Source organism: Sphaerodactylus townsendi, linkage group LG09 (assembly GCF_021028975.2).
Source record: "Sphaerodactylus townsendi isolate TG3544 linkage group LG09, MPM_Stown_v2.3, whole genome shotgun sequence".
NCBI lineage: Eukaryota > Metazoa > Chordata > Lepidosauria > Squamata > Sphaerodactylidae > Sphaerodactylus > Sphaerodactylus townsendi.
Genome location: NC_059433.1, coordinates 65,843,922 through 65,856,419, shown reverse-complemented (window position 1 = coordinate 65,856,419; position 12,498 = coordinate 65,843,922).

The following is a 12,498-nucleotide window of genomic DNA, read 5'->3' as shown; positions in this document are numbered from 1 at the left end:
CTACGGAGGTAACAACTTTTAAAACCTCTAAACGTTTTTTTAACAGAGGTAACAACTTATAAACCTCTCCTAGAACCAGGGGGCATTCATTGAAAATGCTGGGGGGAAGAATTAGGATTAATAAAAGGAAACACTTCTTCACACAATGTGTGATTGGTGTTTGGAATAAGCTGCCACAGGAGGTGGTGATGGCCACTAACCTGGATAGCTTTAAAAGGGGCTTGGACAGATTGATGGAGGAGAAGTCGATATGTGGCTACCAATCTTGATCCTCCTTGATCTCAGATGGCAAATGCCTTAGCAGACCAGGTGCTCAGGAGCAGCAGCAGCAGAAGGCCCTTGCTTTCACCTCCTGCACGTGAGCTCCCAAAGGCACCTGGTTGGGCCACTGCGAGTAGCAGAGTGCTGGACTAGATGGACTCTGGTCTGATCCAGCAGGCTAGTTCTTATGTTCTTATGTTCCTTTTAAAATAACAAACATCAAAGTGTGGTAGGGCTAGAAGACCCCCGGGGTTGAGTCACACTTCGTCACTTCATTTGGCCCCTCCCATAGAAAACACCTGGCATGAACTCAACAACTAACCTAAATGCATAATGCAATGTAAAAATGCACTCAGTCTGGCTGTTAACAATTTCCTGGTACAATTTCTTTAAGCAGCAGCAGCTGCTTTTGTAACATTCTTCAGAAACCCTTTCCTAAGAAACAATCACGACAACCAAAGTTGCATCAGTGAAATTACATAAACAAATGGTTAAATAATATGCAGAGACTGTTATTTGGCAAAACCTTTTTTACTTGTCTCACCTGGCAACCCTATTATAAGGGAACATTTGCCAGGTCTCTCCCCAGTGTGGCAAAAGGGCCGTTCGCCCAGTGGTGGGGTCCAAAAGTTTTAGTAACAGGTTCCCATGGTGGTGGGATTCAAACTGCCAATGGGGCTGGGAGGGGCACGACGGGGGCGTGGCCGGGCATTTTGGGGGCGGGGCATTCTGGGGGCGGGGCTGTGGCAAGGACGCAGCCACTGCGCCGGTCCTTGGGCGGGAAACAAATGCACACCGGCGCAGGCTGCCACGCACGCCGGTTCACCTCCTGCTAGGCTGCTTCAAGTTCTGCGCGCTACTGCTGAGAGGAGGGGCGTCACTAAGGCAAAAATCACATGGCAAAATCACCCATTAGTAACCCCCTCTCGGCACACACAAATAATGAGTAACCTACTCTCGGGAACCCGTGAGAACCTGCTGGATCCCACCTCTGCTTTCGCCCAACTGCTCCGCTGTTTTGTGAGGCTGATGGCAAAGGTGGTGTGAGAAAAATCCTCCGCATGCCTTGCTTCCTCCAAGCTAAGCCCCTCCCCACGAGGACCTTGCTCAACCCCCCCTCCTGAAAAGCTCCAGAGCTGACGCTTTTCAAAGGCTTTCAGAAACCCTAAGAGGCCCTGTATGTCCCTATTGTTCAAAAATCCACCGGGGATCCGAGTTGCACAATGCAAAGGAGAGGCCGGCTCTGGTTTCTGAACGTTCAGCACTTAAAAGCGTGAAACACGATCACCGTTCCGCTCTGAGGCACCGTTTGGCTTTGTGGCTGCGCAACACGGCTCCGAACCAGGTTTGCCCAGTTTGGTTTCGTCAAAGTCCTCCAGTTCCGCTTGAGCTGAAACGTGACATCTGTGTTGTTGTGCTTGTGGAAGCCTGCTTGCACGAGGGCAGTGAACCAGCTCCAAGCAATGCAAACGACAACAACGGGATCTTTGTGCGGCGATGAGCTGCCGATGACATCATTGTCTGGTCTGCTCCTTTGGTTGCGGAAAAAAACAACCCCACATTGGTTCCTGTTCTGTTCAAAGAGAAATTGTTACTGGATTGCTTATGCTTCGCCACAGGAAAGGCCAACCTCCAATAGCCTGGCGTGAACCGGTCTTCGACTTTTCGGGGAGATGCGTGTGTCAGCCACATTGGTGTTGGGACAAGGAGAGCCAGGTTTGAATCCCCACTTTGGCATGGAAGCTTGTTGGATGGCCTAGGGACAGAAGAAGAGGAGGAAGAACAAGAGAAAGAGGAGGAGAAGTAGTTTGGATTTATACCACACCTTTCCCTCTTGTAAGGAGACTCAAGGTGGCTAACAAGCTCCTTTCCCTTCCTCTCCCCACAACAAGACCCCTTGTGAGGCAAGTAGGGCTGAGAGAGTTCTGAAAGAACTGTGACTAGCCCAAGGTCACCCAGCAGGAATGTAGGAGTGCGGAAACACATCTGGTTCTCCAGATAAGGCTCTGCCACTCAGGTGGTGGAGTGGGGAATCAAATCCAGTTCCCCAGATTAGAATCCACCTGTTCTTAACCACTACACCCGTGGTGGCGAACCTTTGGCACTCCAGATGTTATGGACTACAATTCCCATCAGCTCTTGCCAATTGGCCATGCTGGCAGGGGCTGATGGGAATTGTGGTCCATAACATCTGGAGTGCCAAAGGTTCGCTACCACTGCACTACACCATGCTGACTCTCTTAACCACTACACCACAAACTGACCTCACATGGTGGTTGCGAGGAAAAATAGAGGAAGAGAGAATTTGGTAAGCTTCTTTGGGGCCCAGTTGGGAAGAAAAGTGTGGTATAAATGAAGCAAGCAAACAAACAGATGAAGAAGAAGAGTTTGGAGTGATAATCTGCTTCCCTTCCTCTCCCCACAGCAGATATCCTGTGAGGTATGTGGTGCTGAGAGAGTTCTGAGAGAACTGTAGCTGGCCCAAGGTCACCCAGCAGGCTTCATGTGGAGGAGTGGGGGAACAAACCTGGTTCACCAGATTAGAATCATATGAAGAAGTAAGGAATCGAACCCGGTTCATGTGGAGGAGTGGGGAATGGAACCTGGTTCTTCAGAATCCGCTAGCTTTTGAATCAGTACACCGCGCTGGCTCTCCACCATGCTGGAACATATAGACCAGGGGTCTGCAACCTGCGGCTCTCCAGGTGTTCATGGACTACAATTCCCATCAGCCCTGCCAGCATGGCCAATTGGTGAGACCCCTGGCGAGACCCCTGATATAGACTGCAGAAAACCCACCACAAAGGCTTTGCAGAATGAGGGGGGTGTGTGTGTGTGTGTGGCATCTAGAGGATCTTTTCTCATATATTTTCAGCCAAATCAGGAGCAGCAGTGGCGTAGTGGTTAAGAGCAAGTAGGTAAAAGTATGCACGTAACTATGTGTGTACTCCCTGATGAAAAGTACATTAAAATGCAACTTTTTTAATGGCATACCAAACATGGTAATACCATTGTTAATGAGAAGCCTACGAGGTTAAAAGCCAATGCAGCATTAAAATTTGTGGTTCAGCTTTCAAGGCCCAGACACGTTAATTTCAGAAAAGTTCCCCAAACAACACAGTAAAAAAAAAAAAAAAGAAGCTAATCAAGAAGACTTCACTTAACTCAGCAGGGGGGCGGGAAGGAAGGTGAGAAGAGGAAGGCTGGCCGGTTCTAAAAGCACTGGCGTAATGCCCATTGGGCAAGGTGGGCAGCTGCCCAGGGCATCACCTTGTGGGGGGGGGGCATCAAAATGCTGGGTTCGTTTTTGGGTATTTTAGTGGTTTTCCATTTTCGGCCTGCAGGGGGCGCAGTTTTTAGGCTAGCGGCACCAAAATTTCAGCGTATCATCAGGAGACTGTCCTTATGCTACTCCCCAAGTTTGGTGAGGTTTGGTTCAGGGAGTCCAAAGTTATGGACTCCCAAAGGGGGTGCCCCATCCCCCATTGTTTCCAATGGGAGCTAATAGGAGATGGGGGCTACAGTTTTGAGGGTCCATAACTTTGGCCCCCCTGAACCAAACTGCACCAAACTTGGGGGGTATCATTAGGGTAGTCTCCTGATGAGACCCTGAAAGTTTTGAGACTGTGCCTTCAGAAATGCGCCCCCCACAGCCTGTAACCCCCATTGACAGCAATTCAGAAAACTCAATGCAGAACAAAGATTCTTGGGCAAATTTCTGGGATGTTCCTGCAGGGGGTGCATTTTTGGATGTATCGGCACCAACATTTCAGAGTATCATCTGGAGGTGATGGCACCCCCCAAGTTTCATGCATTTTGGTTCAGGGGGGCCAAAGTTATGGACCCTCAAAACTGTAGCCCCCATCTCCTATTAGCTCCCATTGGAAACAATGGGGGATGGGGCACCCCCTTTGGGAGTCCATAACTTTGGACTCCTTGAACCAAACCTCACCAAACCTGGGGAGCAGCATAAGGACAGTCTCCTGATGATATGCTGAAATTTTAGTGCTTCTATGTCTAAAGATGCACCCCCTGCAGGCACCAATGTCCTGGTGCAAAAAGAAATTTGGTCGTGGTGGAGTGGCTGCCCATGGGGGGGGAGGGGGCATCCAACTCAGGTTTTGCCCAGGGCTACAGTTTTCCCAGGGCTGCCTCGTTACGCCCCTGTCTAAAAGCGTTATCTTTGATGAATAATTCACCTTTCAGGGTTAAAAAAAAATCCACTTTGCTCTGCAAATTAACTGGTGAAAGTCATGGCTGAAAACCCCACAGTTGCTAAGGATTTTCAACGAGTTCTTTTGTATTTGTGAAGCTTTTTTGGAAGAGAGATTATTCAGACAGAAGTAAAAGCAAAATAGAAATCAGAGATGTACCTCTCCAGAAGAGAGTACAGCATGGTCAAGACATTGTTTCTTGGCACGAATTGTGCATTAAAGGCAAATGGAAGTAAAAGGGTCGGCTTTTGTTACTGTAATTACTTAAAAGTGCTTGTATTTCGGACTCTCTATCTATTGAATTCTGAGACAGCAGAGATCATACGACAGTGATAGCGAACCTTTTCGAGACCGAGTGCCCAAATTGCAACCCAAAACCCACTTATTGATCACAAAGTGCCAACATGGCAATTTAACCCTAATACAGAGGTTTTAGTTTAGACAAAATTATTGGCTCCGAGGCATGCTTTACTCAGGAGTAAGCTTGGTGGTAGTTGGTGGATTTGCTTTGAAGCAACCATGCAACTCTTCAAACGGGTGAATCATGACCCTAGAAGGGTTTACTCAGAAGCAAGCCCCATTTCCAGCAACCGAGCTTACTCCCGGGTAAAGGATCGCACTTTAGTGGGGTTTAACAGCGCTTAACAGGGTTACCTACACTTTCCCAACACTAGGTTTGATGTTAATTATCTAGCTCAGTGGCCCAGGTCAGCCTAGATGTGTGTGTGGGGGGCATTTCCCCCCCCCCCACATGAAAAACTCTGTTTGTGTGTGCCCACAGAGAGGGCTCTGAGTGCCACCTCTGGCACCCGTGCCATAGGTTCACCACCACTGTCATATGACATGTGTTAAATGACAATAAATACCTACAACAGGGGTGTCAAACTCTGGCCGTCCAGATGTTCATGGATTCCAATTTCCATCTGCTGGCAAAGGTTGATGGGAATTGTAGTCCATGAACATCTGGGGGGCCAGAGTCTGACACCCCTGATTTAAAACGTTAAAACAACCCAAAGCCTAAAAGCGAATTTCTGTAAAAGATAATTAGAAATATTTCCCCTTAAAATGGTACCACATTTTACTCAGAAGGAAGAGGACCTCTCTAAATAGATGCTCAAAAAAAGGTGTTTATTACTTGTGATAAACTCGAAACTTTTATGTGAATATAAGAACATCCCCCTCTTTTCCTTGATAGCACAACTGGAAAAAAACCAAACCAGTCTTGGATAAATAACAAGGGTTGTCTGCTCCAGATTGGAAAGTTCTTTGAGGTTTTGGCTTGGAGAAGAGGAGGACCCTCGGAGTATAATGCCTTAGAGCCCCCTCCTCAAATTTTCTCCAGAGGAACCAATCTCTGTAGTCAGGAGATCAGTTGTAATTTGGAGAGATCTCCGTGCCCTGCCTGGAGGTTGACAATCCCAATAAATACAGTATTAAAAGCAGAGGTGGGATCCAGCAGGTTCTCACAGGTTCCCGAGAGTAGGTTACTAATTATTTGTGTGTGCCGAGAGGGGGTTACTAATTGGTGATTTTGCCACATGATTTTTGCCTTAGTGACGCCCCTCCTCTCAGCAGTAGCGCGCAGAACTTGAAGCAGCCTAGCAGGAGGTGAACCGGCGTGTGTGGCAGCCTGCGCGCATTCGTTTTTCGTCCACGCCGTGCCCCGCCCAGCCCCATTGGCGCTACGCCACAGTTTGAGTCCCACCACCAGGGGAACCTGTTACTAAAATTTTTGGATCCCACCACTGATTAAAAGTCAATTTGCTACAGAAGTCAGTACAAAACAATTTATAGCATAAAGCAATAAAAACAATCAGAGTCAGTCTGGAATCGTTAAAATGGGGGGGGGGAGGTTAAACATATTTAGCTGGAGAAGAGTATAAAATATTCTTTTTTAAAGCGTAAGCATTCAAGAAAAGACTTGTTTCTAAACAGTACAGTAGTCAAACAGTTAATACTGACCAAGCAAGATCGGGAATTAACAGAAGGGAGGGAAACGTGGGTCACCATCAATGCAATCTTAAGTGGAATCACACCCTTCTAGATCCACTGAAACAATAGGCTTAGAAGGGTGTGATACAGTTTCAGACTGCACTTTATCATCCTTCCTGAAGATCCTGAGATCTGCCCATTGATCCAGCACCATCTCATACTTTCTTCACTTCACAGATGGAGCACTAGCCCCTTCCCTGAACTGAGAGGGATATTGTGAATAGGAAAAAAATATAGATATATTAGAGCAGTGATGGCGAACCTTTTCAGGACCGAGTGCCCAAATTGCAACCCAAAACCCATTTATTTATCGCAAAGTGTCAACATGGCAATTTAACCTGAATACTGAGGTTTTAGTTTAGCAAAAACGGTTGGCTCTGAGGTGTGCGCATTACTCAGGAGTAAGCTTGGTGGTAGTTGGTGGCTTTGCTTTGAAGCAACCGTGCAACTCTTCCAACGGGTGAATCACAGCCCTAGGAGGGTTTACTCAGAAGCAAGCCCCATTGCCAGCAACCGAGCTTACTCCCAGGTAAAGGATCGTGCTTTAGTTCTTCGCATGAAAATCAGTGGGGTTTAACAGCGCTTAACAGGGCTACCTACACTGCTTCCCCAAAATTAGGTCTTAGGTTTAATGCTAATAATCGAGCCCAGTGGCCCAGGCCAGCCTAGATGCGGGGGGGGGGGGGGCATTCTGTTTCCGTGTGCTCACAGAGAAGGCTCTGAGTGCCACCATTGGCACCCGTGCCATAGGTTCGTCACCACTGTATTTGAGCCTGGGAATCTCTGGCTAATCACTGAATTGGGCCATTGCTAACTCACAGGCTAGTTCGTTCATTCGTTCTTTCTTTCTTTCAATTTAAAACAAATTAGATTTGCATTTACTCTGATTTCATTTCACAAAGGTGTTTAAACTATAGTTTTTGCATCCATAATCCAGAAATAGAATTTTTGGCCTAAAATGTTTTAAATGTTTTTAGCTTTAAAAGGGGCTTGGATAGATTTATGGAGAAGTCAATCTCTGGCTACCAATCTTGATCCTTCTTGATCTGAGGTTGCAAATGCCTTAGCAGACCAGGTGCTCAGGAGCAGCAGCAGCAGCAGAAGGCCATTGCTTTCAGCTCCTGCACGTGAGCTCCCAAAGGCACCTGGTGGGCCACTGCGAGTAGCAGAGTGCTGGTCTAGATCAGGGGCAGGGAACCTTTAACACTCAAAGAGCCATTTGGACCCGTTTTCCACGGGAAAAGAAAACACTTGGAGCCGCCAAGTCATGAGAATTTTTTTTGACATTTTAAAAAGAATAAAAGATAACACTGTATATATTGGGGTTTTTTTTACCTTTTACTCCGCTCATTCTGAGAAGCGCCAGGCGTGGATGCGTCCGCCCTGCTGCCTGCAGGGTGGGCAAGGATGGGGCCAGTGGCTTGGCCTCGCCAGCCACCGGGAAAGCGCCCACCCCGCTCCAACAGGGCAGGCGAGAGGGGGGAAGCCATGGCGAGCTGCCTCCAGCCACGGCGCACGGGACAGTTGGTTAGGCAGGCCGCCCTGCTGCCTGCAGGGCGGGCAAGGATGGGGCCAGTGGAGCCACAGTGCAAGGGCAGAAGAGCCGCATGCGGCTCTTGAGCCGCAGGTTCCCTACCTCTGGTCTAGATGGACTCTGGTCTGATCCAGCAGGCTCTTTCTTATGTTCTTAAATGTAGCGTTGGTTTGGAAACAACTTCCTTTTTCTGATGTACACAGTAGTCTCGAACGGCAAAACAGCACAAGGGCAACTTGAAGGGACAAACATTGAACACCAAAAGGTAATATTTTAGGGGGCCATACTACTCAGAAGTTAAGTGCCACTTTGTACAATGGGGTTCACAGTGAACCATTCACTATTATGGGGTTCACTACCGTTCCTAGGACTGTCTGCAACCTAAACATACTGATTGGTCTGACATTTTCAACTCGGGATGACCTTATCATATAACCTTGTCTTCCTAGCTAGCTTATCCCAATTTACACAAGCTTGGGTGTGTTGACTGAAGATTACTTTGCATTAATACACAAGGAAGCCTGCTTTGCCCAGCAGATATTATAAGCAAGGAGAAAGGATTGGTTCAAAGGACTGTGTGTTGAGCTTGGGTAAATAAACTAGCATTACCACATTTTGAGGAAGCCAGCCCGGAACCTCGACGGAGAGGGTCATTTTAAACCTACAGAAGGATCCTGGATAGTTCTTTTATTAAAGAAATAAAAAGAAATCCAGCTTGGGCACAACTGTATCCGTTATCCAATGCCAGACAATTTGGTTGGTTGATTACATTTAATATAGCTGCACCTCACTAAATCCACAGCAGGAAAAAAAGGAAAGATATTTTCACAATTTCACAAAGACCAAACTACGCTTCTGCACAGAGCTGGCATTAGAAATGACTAGGTGATATCCATAATAATAAGGTGACCAGACTGTCACCTTTGTACACCGGGACCTGGGCCGGCAGCCACGCGCACACACATGCGTGCGCGCAGCTGCAGAAGCGCACTGCCTTCTGGGGCGCTCCCGTTTCCCGCTCTGTGACAGGGCGGGAAACCAGGAGCGCCCCAAAAGGCAGTGCGCTCCTGCGGCTGTGTGAGTGGGAGCTTGCCGCACTGCCTTCTGGGGCGCTCCCCTGTTTCCCGCCCTGTCACAGGGCAGGAAAAGGGGAGCGCCCCAGAAGGCAGTGTGACAACGTTCCAAAAATCAGGACGGTTCAAAAAACCCGCGGGACAATTTGGTTTAAGGCGGGACTGTCCTGCCAAAAGCGGGACGTCTGGTCACCTTAATAATAAGGATATAGCAAAAATGTTGTTACCTTGCACGGATGGAGATTTCTGGTTAATCAAATGTGCTGGCTAACAAGTGCTTTACTCTGATGGTTGCTGGTTCTTTCTCCATAAGTAAGCAAGAAGTCGATGATTAAAATGCTATTAAAGCAGTCTATCTGCTGCTCATTAAGAACAAATAAGATACACTGACAGTATTACCTTATTTTACTGCCTGATATTGTGCAAGGAAAGCAGAATTCATGAGCCGTCAGGGAGGGCAGAGTTATTGCTCCTGATAAGCATGGATGTATGTGAAGAAAATGGCGCACAGGGCAAACACCAAAATTGCACCCCCCAAGAAGCATCCTCCCCTCATTGGGCTGACCAGAATTTCCATTAAGTTTTATTATGTTTTACCGGGCACCCCCAGGCTCCTGGTGCAAGAGCTCCCCCTTGCCCCTCACTATGCCTCTGGTCACAGCTGACTTATGGCAACCCTGTAGGGTTTTCAAAACAAGACATGTTGTGAGTTGTTTTGTCATTGGCTGTTTCTGTGTGGGCTGAGAGAATTCTAAGAGAGCTGTGACTAGCAGTGGCTTCACATGTAGGAGTGGGGAAACAAACCAGTTCACCAGATTAGGGTGGAAGAGTGGAGAATCAAACCTTAACCACTACACCCACAACCCCACAACCATTCTTCTTCTTCTTCTTCTTCTTCTTCTTCTTCTTCTTCTTCTTCTTCTTCTTCTTCTTCTTCTTCTTCTTCTTCTTCTTCTTCTTCTTCTTCTTCTTCTTCTTCTTCTTCTTCTCCTCCTTCTTCTCTTCTTCTTCTTCTTCTTCTCCTTCTTTTCCTCCTCCTCCTCCTCCTCCTCCTCCTCCTCCTCCTCCTCCTCCTCCTCCTCCTCCTCCTCCTCCTCCTCCTCCTCCTCCTCCCCCTCCCTCCCCCTCCTCCTCCTCCTTCTCCCCCTCCCTCCCCCTTCTCCTCCTCCTTCTCCTCCTTCTCCTTCCCCTCCTCCTCCTATGTTCCATGCATCAGAATTGAACTGAGGTGGTTTGCTTGTTTTTAGATCTTGTGCTCTGGAGCATTTAAGCTCGCTGCTTTGCTGACTGAATGAAAAGTCCTGTCCCAGAAGTTCTTTCTGAGATCAATGTGAAGGAAATTATATCGATCCTCTGTTGAGCAAAAGTCTGCGTCGCAGCAGGGAGAAGGCTCTGCATATTAAATCAGCCCTAGCAGAATAAGAAGAGATCGATTCAAAACTAAAAGGGCGCTGGGCACTCTACTATGTTTCAGGTAGACTTGCAGAGTTTGCTTCTGGTTAAAGATACGCAAGGAGGATCCATTCTACATCCAGGAAGCACTGTGGCCACCAGAGTGCCTCTGAGTCAGTGGTTCTTGTATCTTCTTGGAACAATTCTGATCTCACCTATGCGAGTCATGGATTGCTACATCATCTTATTTTACGAGCACCAAGGGGGAGGAATCTTGAAACACAACCTCTTCCTTTCTCCTCTATACCCACCACAACAACATTCTCATGGACACATGTACAGCCGTCGTATAATGAATCAGAACCAAGTACCTAAGAGATCAAGAAGCTGTCGAAGAGGCCACGAAATATAAAACTACTAAATACCAAAACCACATCTTTATTACAAATTAAAATCATCTACGCTTGTAAGAGGTCCATAATAGCCTACCTTATGCACACAATATCACAATTACAATATACAGAAGTTCTACGCAATGCTTTTTTGATCCTTGAAAACTGACGTGTTTCAGCCAGCTGGCCTTCCTTAGTGGTTGAAAGCATTACGGTAATACAGCATTTAGCTACTAGACCACAAACTGTAATCATAACAGTTTTTTATGACTGAGACTAATTGCTGGAGAGTTGTTTATATCAGCACGCAGGTCTTCCACACAAAGTCATGTCCTCTTAAAGAGTTTAATACATTGTGCCAGTGCCAGCGATCTCGGGAACGTGTTGTTTTTTTCTGTTTGTGTTTTCAATGAGATACCTTCGAAGCTACAGACTCGAAACCTGCACATGTTGGCAATTCTCATATAAAGTCTGGGTTGTTGTGCCGATGCAGGCAACAGAAAACCTCCTTTGTTAGTCTCTTGCTTTGAAAGTCCTAAGGGTTTGCCATAAGTCAACTGCGATCTGACAGCACTCCCCCCCCTCAGGGCCCCCACCATTTCAAATAGATGTTGGCTTTTCATTTCATATTAAATCTATAAATATTTAATGTATATGGCATGCACACATATAGGTTGCACACACTTCACCACACTTTCCCCCAACATTTCAAATAGATGTCAGCTTTTAATTTCATATTAAATATGTAAGAACATAATAATAATAATAATAATAAGAATAAGAATAAGAAGAAGAAGAAGAGTTTGGATTTATATCCCCCCTTTCTCTCCTGCAGGAGACTCAAAGGGGCTTACAATCTCCTTGCCCTTCCCCCCCTCACAACAAACACCCTGTGAGGTGGGTGGGGCTGAGAGAGCTCGAGAAGCTGTGACTAGCCCAAGGTCACCCAGCTGGTGTGTGTGGGAGTGCACAGGCTAATCTGAATTCCCCAGATAAGCCTCCACAGCTCAGGCGGCAGAGCAGGGAATCAAACCCGGTTCCTCCAGATTAGATACACGAGCTCTTAACCTCCTATGCCACTGCTGCTCCTGCACAAACATAAGAACATAAGAACAAGCCAGCTGGATCAGACCAGAGTCCATCTAGTCCAGCTCTCTGCTACTCGCAGTGGCCCACCAGGTGCCTTTGGGAGCTCACGTGCAGGAGGTGAAAGCAATGGCCTTCTGCTGCTGCTGCTGCTCCAGAGCACCTGGTCTGCTAAGGCATTTGCCATCTGAGATCAAGGAGGATCAAGATTGGTAGCCATAGATCGACTTCTCCTCCATACATCTGTCCAAGCGCCTTTTAAAGCTATCCAGGTGAGTGGCCATCACCACCTCCTGTGGCAGCATATTCCAAACACCAATCATATTAAGTATAAATATTTAATATATATTTAAAAATTTAGGGCAAACACACAGGATGCACAAACATATAGATTATGTATATAGGATGCACACCGAACACCAATTGAAATCCCTATTAATTTACCACGCTGCCCGGGCTCTGCCATCCCCCACCCACTGGCAGCCACCCAACGCTTGCCTGTTGCCCTTCCCTTCCTTCCTGCCTCCGCGCTGAGGGCAGCCCACCCGCCACTC